The 15,372-nt window shown below is 45.5% G+C and overlaps 1 long non-coding RNA gene across 1 annotated transcript in view; it reads right to left on the bottom strand.

Moving 5' to 3' along the window:
* Window positions 1-12,497: 12,497 nt before the first annotated feature.
* LOC137976528 (uncharacterized) overlaps window positions 12,498-15,372 on the bottom strand; it is a 3,255-nt gene continuing 380 nt past the window's right edge. The window contains exons 2-3 of the long non-coding RNA XR_011117772.1: window positions 15,341-15,372; window positions 12,498-12,574 (exon numbers count right to left, since the gene is read on the bottom strand). The exon at window positions 15,341-15,372 is cut by the window's right edge and continues 72 nt beyond it. This is a non-coding gene — a long non-coding RNA (uncharacterized lncRNA). The remainder of the gene's footprint in view (window positions 12,575-15,340) is intronic.

Raw genomic sequence — 15,372 nt, 5'->3', positions numbered from 1 at the left:
TCACTGGTAAAACACATGCTGGCTCAGCCTCAATTAAATGCTCCAAAACAGCACTGCTGGGCTGAGAAAGTGCATTTTCACCCAAAGGAAATGCACATGCTGGCTCAGTCTCAGGTTCTTGGTTGAAATCCAGTTCGCTGTCGAACTGAGCAGGTGCAGCTTCAACCGCAGGAAACGCACATGCTGGCTCAGTCTCAGATACTTGGTTGGAAACCACTGCACTGTCCATCTGAGCAGGTGCAGTTTCGCCCATAGGAAATGCACATGCTGGATCAGTCTCGGGTACTTGGTTGGAAACCATTGCACTGTCCATCTGAGCAGGTGCAATTTCGCCCATAGGAAACGCACATGCTGGCTCAGTCTCGGGTACTTGGTTGGAAACCACTGCACTGTCGATCTGAGCAGGTGCAGTTTCGCCCATAGGAAACGCAGATGGTGGCTCAGTCTCGGGTACTTGCTTGGAAACCATGGCACTGTCAATCTGAGTAGGTGCAGTTTCGCCCATAGGAAACGCACATGCTGGCTCAGTCTCCGGTGCTTGGTTGGAAACCACTGCACTATTGATCTGAGCAGGTGCAGTTTCGCCCATAGGAAACGCAGAGGGTGGCTCAGTCTCGGGTACTTGGTTGGAAACCACTTCACTGTTGATCTGAGCCGGTGCAGTTTCGCCTGTAGGAAACGCACATGCTGGCTCAGCCTCGGGTACTTGGTTGGAAATCACTGCACTGTCCATCTGAGTAGGTGCACTTTCGCCCACAGGAAAGGCACATGCTGGCTCAGTCTTGGGTAATTGGTTTGAAACCAATGCACTGTTGCTCTGAGCAGGTGCAGTTTCACACACAGGAAACGCACATGCTGGCTCAGTCTCAGGCACTTGGTTTGAAACAAGAAAGACATCTTGCTGATGCAGTACAGTTTTGTCCATTGGTGCTGCACCTGCTGAAGCAGTCTCAATTGCCTGGTTAGAAGCTGACCATTTGCCAGACAAGGATGGTTCAATTGCAGTCTTAGGTAATTGAAAGCCTGAAACCGACTCCACTGCTTGGTTTAATGACACCGCACTTGAGGAACGTGTAGGTGGAGTAACGATGATCACGGGCAAACCACATACTGAATCAGTCTCTAAGTATGAAGTAGAAATATTGCTCGAGATGGATGGCAAACTAGCCACAGGTAACACACAAGGTGGATCAAGCTTGGATGCCTGGTTAGAAGCCAAGATTTTAGCTGCAGATGGTATTAACACAGCAGTTTTACTGCTGCTGTTCATGGCAGACAAGGCACAACCAGAAAGCTGACTTGATGCAAGATCATCTTTTTGTGATGCAGCTTGAGTACTGTTGCTGTAAGGTGGGGCAAATTCACCCACCGGCAAGGCACATGGAGGATAATTCTCCACTACTTGGTTCGTAACCAGCTTCACATCTGGTTGTGGAGGTGCACTCTCACGAATAGGCGACACACTTGTTGACCCAGTCTCAACTTTTTGTTTTAAATCTGGGTTGCTGTTGGCAAGGGGCAGAGCACTTTCACCCACAGGTAATGTACATGCCCACTCTGTATCATCTGCTTGGCTTAAAAGCTGAACACTGTTGTACAGGGATTGTCCACTATGACCCACTGCATGCCCAACCAGTAAACCACTCTCACTTGTCTCGTTTGAGGCGGGTAAATGTTCACCAAAGGAAAAATCAGTTCCAAATGATTCAACTTTCCTTGTCTGTTGCGACAATCTTTCCTTTCTGGCTCCGCTCCTGCGTGAGCTTCTCCTGCTTTTTCGCTTTTGCCCAGTCCTTTCAACCTGCATTTGAATGGTTCTCTCAACAACCACTTCAGTGTCCAACTGGCTGTCCACAAAATGTTCTCCATGATCTCCTGAGTGCTTTTCCATGGAGAGTTCTTCATTTGTCAACCTTTCAGGAGCCAAGTCAGATACAGCCCCAGTCTCAATATACTCTATCATGTCCATTGCACTACTGGAAGCAGTTTTGGCATCTGGTAGAGCAATGATTGAGTTGACCTGTATGTCACTTGTGGAACTCATTAAAGGAAGATTCACCTGGGATGGAGCAATACCTTCATCTTGCAGGACACATACTGCTTCACCCTCGACATCATTGCTCTTCCTTTTTCTATTTGGTCGCTTTTCTTCACCACCAGCATTAAGTGCCATTGCAGACTGCAACAGAACAGTTTCACCCAGACGAAACTCACAGGCTGAATCAGTCTCAATAACTTCATTCGAAACCAGTAGGCTGTTGGTTTGAGAAGGTGCAGTTTCACCCACAAGTAAAGCACACGCTGACTCAGTCCCAGCTTCTTGGTTTAAAAGCTGAATACTGTCACTGAATGGTGGTGCAGTTTCACCGTCACGTAACATGCAACCCGACTCTGTCTCAGCCGCTTGGTTTAATTGCTGAACACTGTTACACAGGTATTGTCCACTTTCACCCACAGGTAGCAAGTGCAGAGAGCCACTCTCGGTTTCCTGGACTGAGGTGGGCAAACATTCAGCTGAAGATGATGCAGTTGCAACTGACTCAAGTTTGCCTCTCTGTTGTGACAATCTTTGCTTTCTGGTTCCACTCCTGCGAGAGCTTCTCCGGCTTTTACGCTCTTGCCCAGTCCTTTCAACCTGCAGTTGATTTGTTGTCTCAACAACTACTTCAGTGTCCAATTGGCTGTCCACCAAATGGCCTGCACAATGATCTCCTGGATGCTTTTCCAAGGAAGATGGTTCATTTGTGGTCCTTTCCAGAGCCATAACTGGTATGGCCCCAGTTTCCGCACACTCAATCTTTTCCATCAGGCCACTGGACACTGTTTTGGCACCTGGCTGAGCAATAATAGCCTCAACCTGTACATCGCTCTTGGAACTGAAAGACTGAATGCCATGCTCTTTTGATGATGGCTTCCTGTCCCCACTTTTACCCGAGCTTCTTTTCCTTTTTCTCTTTAGTCGGTTTTCTTCACCACCAGAATGAACTTCAATTCCAGAGTGCGATAGGGCAATTTCACCCACTAGGAACTCACAGGCTGAATCAATCTCAACAACTTCATTCAAAACAAGTAGGTTGTTGCATTGCGGAGGTGTAGAGTCATCTATAGGTAACGCACAAGCAGACTTAGTCCCAAGTACTTGGTTCGAAACCAGATCACTGTCACTGTGGGGTGGTGCAGTTTCATCCACGGGTAACCCACATGGTGTCTCAGCATCAGCTACTTGGTTGGCAGTTTCATCAACAGGTAAAACAAATGCTGCTTCACTCTCAACAACTTGGCTCAAAACCAGAACTTTTTGGGGCTGAGCTGGTGCAGTTTCACCCACAGGTAACGCACAATCGGACTCATTCCCACCTTCTTGGTTTAAAAGCTGAACGCTGTTGGACAAGGATTGTCCACTTACACCAACAGGTAGTGCAAGCAGTGAACCACTTTCAGTTGCCTGGTTGGAGGTGGCCAAATGTTCAGTTGAAGATGATGCAGCTGCAACTGACTCAAGTTTGCCTCCCTTTTGTGACAATCTTTGCTTTCTGCTTCCACTCCTGCGAGAGCTTCTCCTGCTTTTCCGCTTTTGCCCAGTCTTGTCAACCTCCTTTTCATCGGTTTTCTCTACAACTTCATCAATTTTCAATTGGCTGTCCACTGAATGTTCTGCATGATGTCCTGGGTGCTTGTCCAAGGAAGATAGTTCATTTGCAGTCTCTTCCGGGGCCAAGACTGATACAGGCCCAATACCGATGGTCTCCGTTTTGGGCTCTAGTGGACCAATCATGATTAACTCATCTTCCATGTCACTCTCAGATGTCAAAGGAAGATTAACCAGCGATGAAGCAATAGCGTCATTTTGCAGCTCACATTCTGGGTCAGACTCAATGTCATTGTTTGCAGGAGCATTATCACAAGATGTTGCTGCTGCAACTACAGTCAAGGAATTAGCCAAGTCAGGTGTCTCCGCATCAGTTACATCATTAGTGATTGTGAATACGGCATCCTCGCATGCACCATTTTCAGCCATTGCTGAAGCAACGAGAGGTAGGTGAGATGATTGAACACATTCCTCTTTTAATGATTGCTTACTGGCCGCACTTTTACATGAGCTTCTCTTCCTTTTTCTATTTGGTCGCTTTTCTTCACCACCAGCATTAAGTGCCATCGAAGATTGCAACCGGGCAGTTTTACCAACAAGGAACTCACAGGCTGAATCAGTCTCAACATCTTCATTCGAAACCAGTACGCTGTTGCTTTGAGAAGGTGCAGTTTCACCCATAGGTAACGCACAAGCAGACTCAGTCCCAAGTACTTGGTTCGAAACCAGATCACTGTCACTGTGGGGTGGTGCAGTTTCATCCACGGGTAACCCACATGGTGTCTCAGCATCAGCTACTTGGTTGGCAGTTTCATCAACAGGTAACACGACTGCTGCTTCACTCTCAACAACTTGGCTCAAAACCAGAACTTGCTGGGGCTGAGCTGGTGCAGTTTCACCCACAGGTAACGCACAAGCTGACTCAGTCCCATTTTCTTCGTTTAAAAGCTGAACGCTGTTGGACAAGGATTGTCCACTTACACCAACAGGTAGCCCAAGCAGTGAACCACTTTCAGTTGCCTGGTTGGAGGTGGCCAAATGTTCAGCCGAAGATGATGCAGCTGCAACTGACTCAAGTTTGCCTCCCTGTTGTGACAATCTTTGCTTTCTGCTTCCACTCCTGCGAGAGCTTCTCCTGCTTTTCCGCTTTTGCCCAGTCTTGTCAACCTCCTTTTCATCGGTTTTCTCTACAACTTCATCAATTTTCAATTGGCTGTCCACTGAATGTTCTGCATGATGTCCTGGGTGCTTGTCCAAGGAAGATAGTTCATTTGCAGTCTCTTCCGGGGCCAAGACTGATACAGGCCCAATACCAATGGTCTCCGTTTTGGGCTCTAGTGGACCAATCATGATTAACTCATCTTCCATGTCACTCTCAGATGTCAAAGGAAGATTAACCAGCGATGAAGCAATAGCGTCATTTTGCAGCTCACATTCTGGGTCAGACTCAATGTCATTGTTTGCAGGAGCATTATCACAAGATGTTGCTGCTGCAACTACAGTCAAGGAATTAGCCAAGTCAGGTGTCTCCGCATCAGTTACATCATTAGTGATTGTGAATACGGCATCCTCGCATGCACCATTTTCAGCCATTGCTGAAGCAACGAGAGGTAGGTGAGATGATTGAACACATTCCTCTTTTAATGATTGCTTACTGGCCGCACTTTTACATGAGCTTCTCTTCCTTTTTCTATTTGGTCGCTTTTCTTCACCACCAGCATTAAGTGCCATCGAAGATTGCAACCGGGCAGTTTTACCAACAAGGAACTCACAGGCTGAATCAGTCTCAACATCTTCATTCGAAACCAGTACGCTGTTGCTTTGAGAAGGTGCAGTTTCACCCATAGGTAACGCACAAGCAGACTCAGTCCCAAGTACTTGGTTCGAAACCAGATCACTGTCACTGTGGGGTGGTGCAGTTTCATCCACGGGTAACCCACATGGTGTCTCAGCATCAGCTACTTGGTTGGCAGTTTCATCAACAGGTAACACGACTGCTGCTTCACTCTCAACAACTTGGCTCAAAACCAGAACTTGCTGGGGCTGAGCTGGTGCAGTTTCACCCACAGGTAACGCACAAGCTGACTCAGTCCCATTTTCTTCGTTTAAAAGCTGAACGCTGTTGGACAAGGATTGTCCACTTACACCAACAGGTAGCCCAAGCAGTGAACCACTTTCAGTTGCCTGGTTGGAGGTGGCCAAATGTTCAGCCGAAGATGATGCAGCTGCAACTGACTCAAGTTTGCCTCCCTGTTGTGACAATCTTTGCTTTCTGCTTCCACTCCTGCGAGAGCTTCTCCTGCTTTTACGCTTTTGCCCAGTCCTTTCAACCTGCAGTTGATCAGTTTTCTCAACAACCACTTCAGTGTCCAATTGGCTGTCCATCAGCTGTTCTCCATGATGATCTCCTGGGTGTTTTTCCATAGAGAGTTCTTCATTTGTCATCCTTTCAGGAGCCAAGTCAGATACAGCCCCAGTCTCGACACACTCTATACCGTCCATTGCACTGCTGGAAATAGTTTTGGCATCTGGTAGAGCATTCATAGAGTCGGCCTGTATGTCACTTGTGGAACTCATTAAAGGAAGATTCACCTGGGATGGAGCAATACCTTCATCTCGCAGGACACATACTGCCTCACCCTCGACATCATTGCCCTTCCTTTTTCTATGTGGTCGCTTTTCTTCACCACCAGCATCAAGTGCCATTGTAGACTGCGACAGGGCAGTTTTACCAACAAGGAACTCACAGGCTGAATCAGTCTCACCAACGTCATTCAAAACCAATGGACTGCTGGTTTGAGAAGGTGCAGTTTCACCCACAGGTAACACACAAGCAGACTCAGTCCCAGCTACTTGGTTCGAAACCAGGTCACTGTCACTATGGGGTGGTGCAGTTTCATCCATGGGTAACCCACATGGTGTCTCAGCATCAGCTACTTGGTTGGCAGTTTCATCAACAGGTAACACAACTGCTGCTTCACTCTCAACAACTTGGCTCAAAACCAGAACTTTTGGGGGCTGAGCTGGTGCAGTTTCACCCACAGGTAACGCACAAGCTGACTCAGTCCAACCTTGGTTTAAAAGCTGAACGCTGTTGGACAAGGATTGTCCACTTACACCAACAGGTAGTGCAAGCAGTGAACCACTTTCAGTTGCCTGGTTGGAGGTGGCCAAATGTTCAGCCGAAGATGATGCAGCTGCAACTGACTCAAGTTTGCCTCCCTTTTGTGACAATCTTTGCTTTCTGCTTCCACTCCTGCGAGAGCTTCTCCTGCTTTTCCGCTTTTCCCCAGTCCTGTCAACCTCCTTTTCATCGGTTTTCTCTACAACTTCATCAATTTTCAATTGGCTGTCCACTGAATGTTCTGCATGATGTCCTGGGTGCTTGTCCAAGGAAGATAGTTCATTTGCAGTCTCTTCCGGAGCCAAGACTGATACAGGCCCAATACCAATGGTCTCCGTTTTGGGCTCTAGCGGACCAATCATGATTAACTCGTCTTGCATGTCACTCTCAGATGTCAAAGGAAGATTAACCAGCGATGAAGCAATAGCGTCATTTTGCAGCTCACATTCTGGGTCAGACTCAATGTCATTGTTTGCAGGAGCATTATCACAAGATGTTGCTGCTGCAACTACAGTCAAGGAATTAGCCAAGTCAGGTGTCTCCGCATCAGTTACATCATTAGTGATTGTGAATACGGCATCCTCGCATGCACCATTTTCAGCCATTGCTGAAGCAACGAGAGGTAGGTGAGATGATTGAACACATTCCTCTTTTAATGATTGCTTACTGGCCGCACTTTTACATGAGCTTCTCTTCCTTTTTCTATTTGGTCGCTTTTCTTCACCACCAGCATTAAGTGCCATCGAAGATTGCAACCGGGCAGTTTTACCAACAAGGAACTCACAGGCTGAATCAGTCTCAACATCTTCATTCGAAACCAGTACGCTGTTGCTTTGAGAAGGTGCAGTTTCACCCATAGGTAACGCACAAGCAGACTCAGTCCCAAGTACTTGGTTCGAAACCAGATCACTGTCACTGTGGGGTGGTGCAGTTTCATCCACGGGTAACCCACATGGTGTCTCAGCATCAGCTACTTGGTTGGCAGTTTCATCAACAGGTAACACGACTGCTGCTTCACTCTCAACAACTTGGCTCAAAACCAGAACTTGCTGGGGCTGAGCTGGTGCAGTTTCACCCACAGGTAACGCACAAGCTGACTCAGTCCCATTTTCTTCGTTTAAAAGCTGAACGCTGTTGGACAAGGATTGTCCACTTACACCAACAGGTAGCCCAAGCAGTGAACCACTTTCAGTTGCCTGGTTGGAGGTGGCCAAATGTTCAGCCGAAGATGATGCAGCTGCAACTGACTCAATTTTGCCTCCCTGTCGTGACAATCTTTGCTTTCTGCTTCCACTCCTGCGAGAGCTTCTCCTGCTTTTACGCTTTTGCCCAGTCCTTTCAACCTGCAGTTGATCAGTTTTCTCAACAACCACTTCAGTGTCCAATTGGCTGTCCACCAACTGTTCTCCATGATGATCTCCTGGGTGTTTTTCCATAGAGAGTTCTTCATTTGTCATCCTTTCAGGAGCCAAGTCAGATACAGCCCCAGTCTCGACACACTCTATACCGTCCATTGCACTGCTGGAAATAGTTTTGGCATCTGGTAGAGCATTCATAGAGTCGGCCTGTATGTCACTTGTTGAACTCATTAAAGGAAGATTCACCTGGGATGGAGCAATACCTTCATCTCGCAGGACACATACTGCCTCACCCTCGACATCATTGCCCTTCCTTTTTCTATGTGGTCGCTTTTCTTCACCACCAGCATCAAGTGCCATTGTAGACTGCGACAGGGCAGTTTTACCAACAAGGAACTCACAGGCTGAATCAGTGTCACCAACGTCATTCAAAACCAATGGACTGCTGGTTTGAGAAGGTGCAGTTTCACCCACAGGTAACACACAAGCAGACTCAGTCCCAGCTACTTGGTTCGAAACCAGGTCACTGTCACTATGGGGTGGTGCAGTTTCATCCATGGGTAACCCACATGGTGTCTCAGCATCAGCTACTTGGTTGGCAGTTTCATCAACAGGTAACACAACTGCTGCTTCACTCTCAACAACTTGGCTCAAAACCGGAACTTGCTGGGGCTGAGCTGGTGCAGTTTCACCCACAGGTAACGCACAAGCTGACTCAGTCCCATTTTCTTCGTTTAAAAGCTGAACGCTGTTGGACAAGGATTGTCCACTTACACCAACAGGTAGTGCAAGCAGTGAACCACTTTCAGTTGCCTGGTTGGAGGTGGCCAAATGTTCAGCCGAAGATGATGCAGCTGCAACTGACTCAAGTTTGCCTCCCTGTTGTGACAATCTTTGCTTTCTGCTTCCACTCCTGCGAGAGCTTCTCCTGCTTTTAAGCTTTTGCCCAGTCCTTTCAACCTGCAGTTGATCGGTTTTCTCAACAACCACTTCCGTTTTCAATTGGCTGTCCAATAAATGTTCCGCATGATTTTCTGCATGGTCCTTGTCTAAGGAAGATAGTTCATGTGCACTCTTTTCCAGAGCCAAGAATGATACATCCCCCATTTCAACAGAATTAATCTTCTCTATTGCACCACTGGACATTGTTTTGGCCTCTGGTAGAGCAATCATTATGATAGGATCGTCTTCAATGTCACTCTCAGATTTCAAAGGAGGATTAACCAGGGAGGGAGCAATGGCTTCATTTTGCAGTTCACATTCTGGATCAGCCTCAACATCATTGTTTGAAGGAGTACTATGAAATGATGTTTCTGCGACAGTTGCTGTTGAGGAATTAGTCAAATCAATCTCGGTTGCAGTGTTTAAAGTTGTTTCTGCATCAGCTACATCATTAGTGCTTGTGAATAGAGCACCCTCACATGAACCATTTTCAGCCAATGGTGAAGCAAGGACAGGAGGTGTAGCCTCACTTGCAGGTAATGCAGATGGAGAATCACCCTGAACAACTTCAATCGAAACCAGATTGTCATTGGAATGAGGAGGCGCACTTTGATCCGCAGGTAACGCACTTTCTGACTCAGACCCAGCTTCTTGCTTTGAAAACAGAAATTCCTGTGGCTGAGTTGGTGCAGTTTCACCCACAGGTAATGTACATGCCAACTCCTCATTTTCATTGGCTTGGTATAAAGGCTGAATGTCATTGGACAAGGAAGACACACTCACACCAACAGCTGCTGATGGAGGATCAACTAAGTCAACCTCCATTACAGTGTTCGAAGTTGTTTCCACATCAGTTACACAGATGGCACTTTTGGAGAGATGCCCCTCAGATGGACCATTTTCAGCCACTGGTGAAGCAACAACAGGTAGAGTGCAACCAGAAAGCTGAGTTGATTGAATGTCATCCTTTTCTGATGATTGCTTCCTGGCCGCAATTTTACGGGAGCTTCTTCTCCTCCTCCTGTTGGTTCGTCGGTTTTCTCCTGCACTAGAACGAACTGACATTCCAGAGTGAGTCTTGGTTACTTGGTTTGAAACCAGAACTTGATCAGTGCAGGGAGGTTCAGTTTCACCCACAGGTAAGGCGCAGGCTGACTCAGTATCAGCATCTTGGTTCAAAACCAAACTTCCGTCAGTGTGGGGCAGTGCTTTTTCACCCATTGGTAACACAGAGGCTGACTCAGTCTCAATTGCTTCGTTGAAAATCAGACTGGAGTTAGCCTTGGATGGTTCAGTTAAAGGCGAAGTTACCACCTCCACAAATGCACCAATCAACTCAATTTCAATTTCATTGTTGGATGGTTGACTCTCTGGGGGCGAGGCTTCATCCTCCTTGAAGAGCACAGCTGTCTGAGCCTCGCTGTTGTTGGTCGTCACAGACAATGAAGGTGAAATCACTGGCATTACTGGTAAATCAGCAACCAAGGCAGATGCAACCCCATTTTCAATTGAATCAATCGTATCCAGTCCATTCTTGGAAACCATAATGTTGGATGGATGAGTAATTTCTGACTCAACTAAGATCTGATCATTGGAGCCTGAGGGTAGGTCCCTATGAGCCATTCCATCCTCTGGTAGGACTTGTGGGGAATCAACCCCGTCAACCTCCATTGGAGGGTTCGGGGGAAGTTCTACCTCGCTTCCACTGTTTGATGGTGGGAAACCCGGAAAGTAGGATATAACAGTTTCAGCCACAAGCTCATCACTACTGGAACCAAACTCAAGTTGATCTCTAAAAACTGATCCGGTGTTAGTGCCTGACACACTGCAGAGAACCACAGGGGAAGAGGTAACAGATCCACGCTTGGCTTGATCTTGTGGCACTCGTCGTTTTGTGGAGCTTCTTTTACCAGAACTTCTCCTACTCCTCCGAGTTGGTGGAACTTTTCTCCCGATTGAACTAGGAGAATCACATGGCTGAAAATCAGCAATTTCATTGCAGGAACTTTGCCAGCCCACAAAACTTACTGGTCCATCAGCTGGCAGTGATTCCAGAGAGCCAATCTCCACCACAACTGAACCAACTACAATTGCATTTTCTGAAGGTGTCTCAGATGGTGTCTCATCCACAATCAAACCAACACTGGATTTGCCCAGAGTTTCCTCTTGGGGTGGCGTATAAAGAGATGCTGGCACACCAACAACCACTGATTCACCCTCACTGCTGGCATGTTGTGGAAGAGGGTGATCAGCTGATACAACTTCTGGCAATGCACAAGTTGACCCAGTTTCCACATTTGCCGCAGGTTCAACATCAACCGATTCCACCTCAATGGTATTGTTTGGAGGCTCAGAAATTGGTGTCTCAGATAATGCGGACACTACAGCAACAGGTGGCACTTCAACTGATTCAGCCTCCACTTCAGGTGGAACATGAACAGACTCTACTTCTGCTACATTTTTTGGTGGTTCAAAAATTGGCACCTGGGATGCTGCAGACACCACATCAACAGAAGGAGTTTCAACTAACTTGACCTCCATTTTGGTGACATCGGGTGCTGAGAAAAGGGTGTTCTCAGCTAAATTAACATCCACTTCACCATCAGGGGGTGAAGGAGTTAGAGCTAAGGATTTGGAACAAGCAACTTCAGAATGGATGCCAGCTTCTTGCTGTTCAATCCAAGCATCTGATGGTGGGGAAATCGAATCAGATGGTGCATTCTCCACAAGTGGCTGAGTACCAGTTGAGCCAGCCTCATCTTCATTGCATGGTGTTACCATTGGAGTGTCAGATGTTGAAGATTGAACTTCTGGGATTGTATTAGAAGTAATCTCCATTGCTTGAGATGTCATAAGAGCGCTGCTTCCCTGAGATGACAGTCGTTTTTTGGACCTATTCTTACGAGAACCCCTTCTGGTTCTTCGCCATGGTTTAGTCCCTGACACAGGCTTCTCTTCTGCTGGCATTTTGGTTTCCACATCAGCCATTGTACTGTCCAACTGACAACACTGGCTATTCACCACATGTGCCGGCACTTCTCCTTCCACTTGATTATTAGATGGTGCATTTGCAGTAGCATCCAAACCCAAGACTACCTCAATCCCAGTTTCAACGGACCCAATCAAATTAAGTCCACTGCTGGAACTTACTGGTGGAGATATTGAGTTTGATGGTTGAGCGCCTGGCAACTCAGTCTTAACGCTACTGCTTGATCTTGCAGATGCTGGCTGCAACGGCGCAGTTACGTAAACTGGTGGAGTAGGAACTGACTCCACTTCCATAGCCACGTTTACAGCCACAGGCAAAGCCTCCCTGGATTCAACCTCAACTGCAGTGTTCGATGGTGCAGTAACGTGATCCTGGGATGGCACAATTTCAGCCACTGGTGCATCACCAACTGACTCATTCTCATCCGCACTGTTGGAAATTGCAGGTAACATAGATTCAGATGGTGCAAGTACAGCCAATGGCATGGCACCAACTGGTTCGTCTTCTTCTGCATTGTTCGAAGATGCAGACGTCGGGGTTCCCGTTGGTGCAGATACAGCCAATGGTAGAGCCTACAAATTAAATTTGTACATACTCACAAAAATTAAATTACGTACCTCGACTTGTGACTGAAGCATCACAGTTGCATTACAGTATGTTTAGCAATTCCAGATGCTGCTGCTGCAAACATGTCTCTCTCAACAACAACAGGCCACTTCATGACTGCATCATCAATGTTTACCACAACTATTACACTCCATTTTACCATTTCTACTGCTCTGTTGCAACCCAAATAGGCAGTAGATTTTGTGCAAGAAAACCAAAATGTCTTCAGGATTGTGATAGTTGTAGTAAATTAATGCATATAACTAAAAATGGCCTATTGTGCCTCTGTGGAATCATTATTCTTACAAATCAGTCGCAGATGTTCAAGATTAACATGCCTGACTGTGCAAAAAATTGGCACAGATAATAGTAGCACATGCCTTACAACTTATGTACAGGTGCATGTATGCTCTGGTTTCAACTTCTATTAAAAACTCCACCAAGTAGGTTTTTTTAAAACTCTCTGTTATCCCTATGTAACATGAATGGTCATTTCCATGAAACATGCAAGTGAAAACTAGTTGACTTGATGTCCGAATAGAGAATGAGGCTGGAGATAAGCTCATTTTAATGCAAAACCACAAAAGCTATTTTTCCCATATAAATACAAGGTAACTGGCATAAGAAAAACAAAGGAGTTTGCACCAAACAACATTACCTCCAGCCTCAATAGGGAGTTTAAGCAACACTAACTGAAATCCAAACAAGAATCTCCCTGACAGAAGAAATTTTTAATAGTCTTGATTTAAAAACTTTGAGAAAGAATGAAAGATTCCAATTCTATACCAAAGCTTAAATGAGCTTTATGCATGATGATGGCACATGCTGAAAAATTCACCGCCAGGCTCGTTCACATCATCTGGACATGCAATACTGTTTGCACGAGGGTTGCTCCTTTGGGATTCAGCTCAAGCAGGGCTCGAAATTGCGAACAATATTTCCTTCAATCATTCGCCATTTTCAGCGGTTTCTCTACACACAAGTATTGCGGGCTCATATTTTTTTGCTAAACCGCTGACAACACAATGCAGCGCGGCGATTTTGTGACTAAAATCTGCGAAATTGCGACTAAATTTTCGTATCCTATCACAAAATACAACTGGATATTTTTCGTTAATTTCGAGCCCTGTCAAGCTAAAATTTACAAGTTTGATTTTCAAAATTTGAGACTTGGTGGTGAAATCAGCAAGTCAGACGTCATCACATACAAGAGCTATAATTTCAGTCATTCATGCAACTTTTTGGAAGGTTATGGCAATCAAAAGTTCCTAAACATAAAACCGAACTGAAGAGCTACATTTTTGTGACAGTTTGTTGCAGTTCCTACAGTAATTGCTAAAACTCTCTATTACCAATCCGTACATCAGATATCACACAACACAACTATTTGAAGGCCTATTAAAAAAAGGGCAAAAAGCCTTGAAACCAGAACACACACAACTCCTGATACAGAGGTTCAAGTGTGACTTTCATAAAGACATACATGTATTATAGAGAGCTAAAGCAACAACTGTGACAACAGCTTCAGAAAATGGCATCTAAAACTTCAGACATGTGAAATCATTTGCTCATTATTCCACTCCATCAAGATCTGGCATGAAAAATGTGGCTGTTTGAAGAGTTATTCATTAACTGCTCACATTCTCCAATTGACCTCACATTTGCTCATTTCACATCATTGCAAGGATGAGAACAGTGTGCAGATTCATTGTTTTTGTTTATTAAACCTATTGTTTTCTTTCTTGTTGCCCAACATCGTTGCTGTTTAAGCTCCCTAACACATTACTAACAAGTTATTCTGTTTCTTATCCACATCCAGGGGCATGTAAGCTAAGTAAGCACTGGTTTTAATTTTAAAAATTGTCAATTTTTTTTTTATTTTTTAAAACTAAAATAGTGAGCAGCACTCCGCAAACTGTATCTGTAAAACTTGTTTATTCTCAGATGCATTTCATCTAACTAACATAGACTTCTTCTGGGAGTTTTACAAGCCATATGCATATCTGATGACAAAAAATCACGGCCACAAACATTAAGGTTTGACCGGATTTTCGAAAGGGAATAAGCGCAGCTGTAAAATATTAGGGCAAGGCGTAAGAAACAATGTTTTGGGGCCATGGTTTTAGCTGAACACTAAACATTGTTTCTGTAAAATTCCCTGAAGAAGTCTATGTTAGCTAGACAAAACACATGAGAGAACAAACAAGTTTTACAGATACAGTTTGCAGAGTGCTGCTAACGAATTTAGTTTCTTTTTAACTTTTTTTCAACTTGTGCCACCTGGCTTACTGGTAAAAAATGGCCAGGAACACCCCTGAGTCATCCCAAGCAAAATCCTAACCATCCATTTTTTGCCAGCATCCTTTAGAACCAAAATCCAAATGGTTTATCTTTTGTCCACTTTTTTAAAGCAAAAATCGAAACCTTCCTTGACTCGCTATCCTATGAGGGGTGTGGATACAAAACTGGGGCTTCCAAAGTTTAAGACTGTCATCTCAATGCTGCTACTCGCAAATGTACGGCTGCCGCTCGTATACAAACGCAACTCTGCTTTTGGTTTTTCCTGAAGAGAACAAGAAATCCGATCTTATTCCAGACCAATTTCTCGCTCTCTTCTTCAGAAATTGTTCGAGAAGCGGCCAAGCATGGGAGCAAATGCCAGCCTCACAATTGCTGTTGCAGTAAAATTGGTCCTTAATCTTTCTACATATTTTAAAGTTACGGACACTTACCCTCAGTGCACTATCAAGCGCCCTCAGAGCTG

This window comes from Montipora foliosa, chromosome 11, assembly GCF_036669935.1.
Source record: "Montipora foliosa isolate CH-2021 chromosome 11, ASM3666993v2, whole genome shotgun sequence".
Taxonomy (NCBI): Eukaryota; Metazoa; Cnidaria; class Anthozoa; order Scleractinia; family Acroporidae; genus Montipora; species Montipora foliosa.
This window is presented reverse-complemented; position numbering and strand designations above follow the sequence as displayed.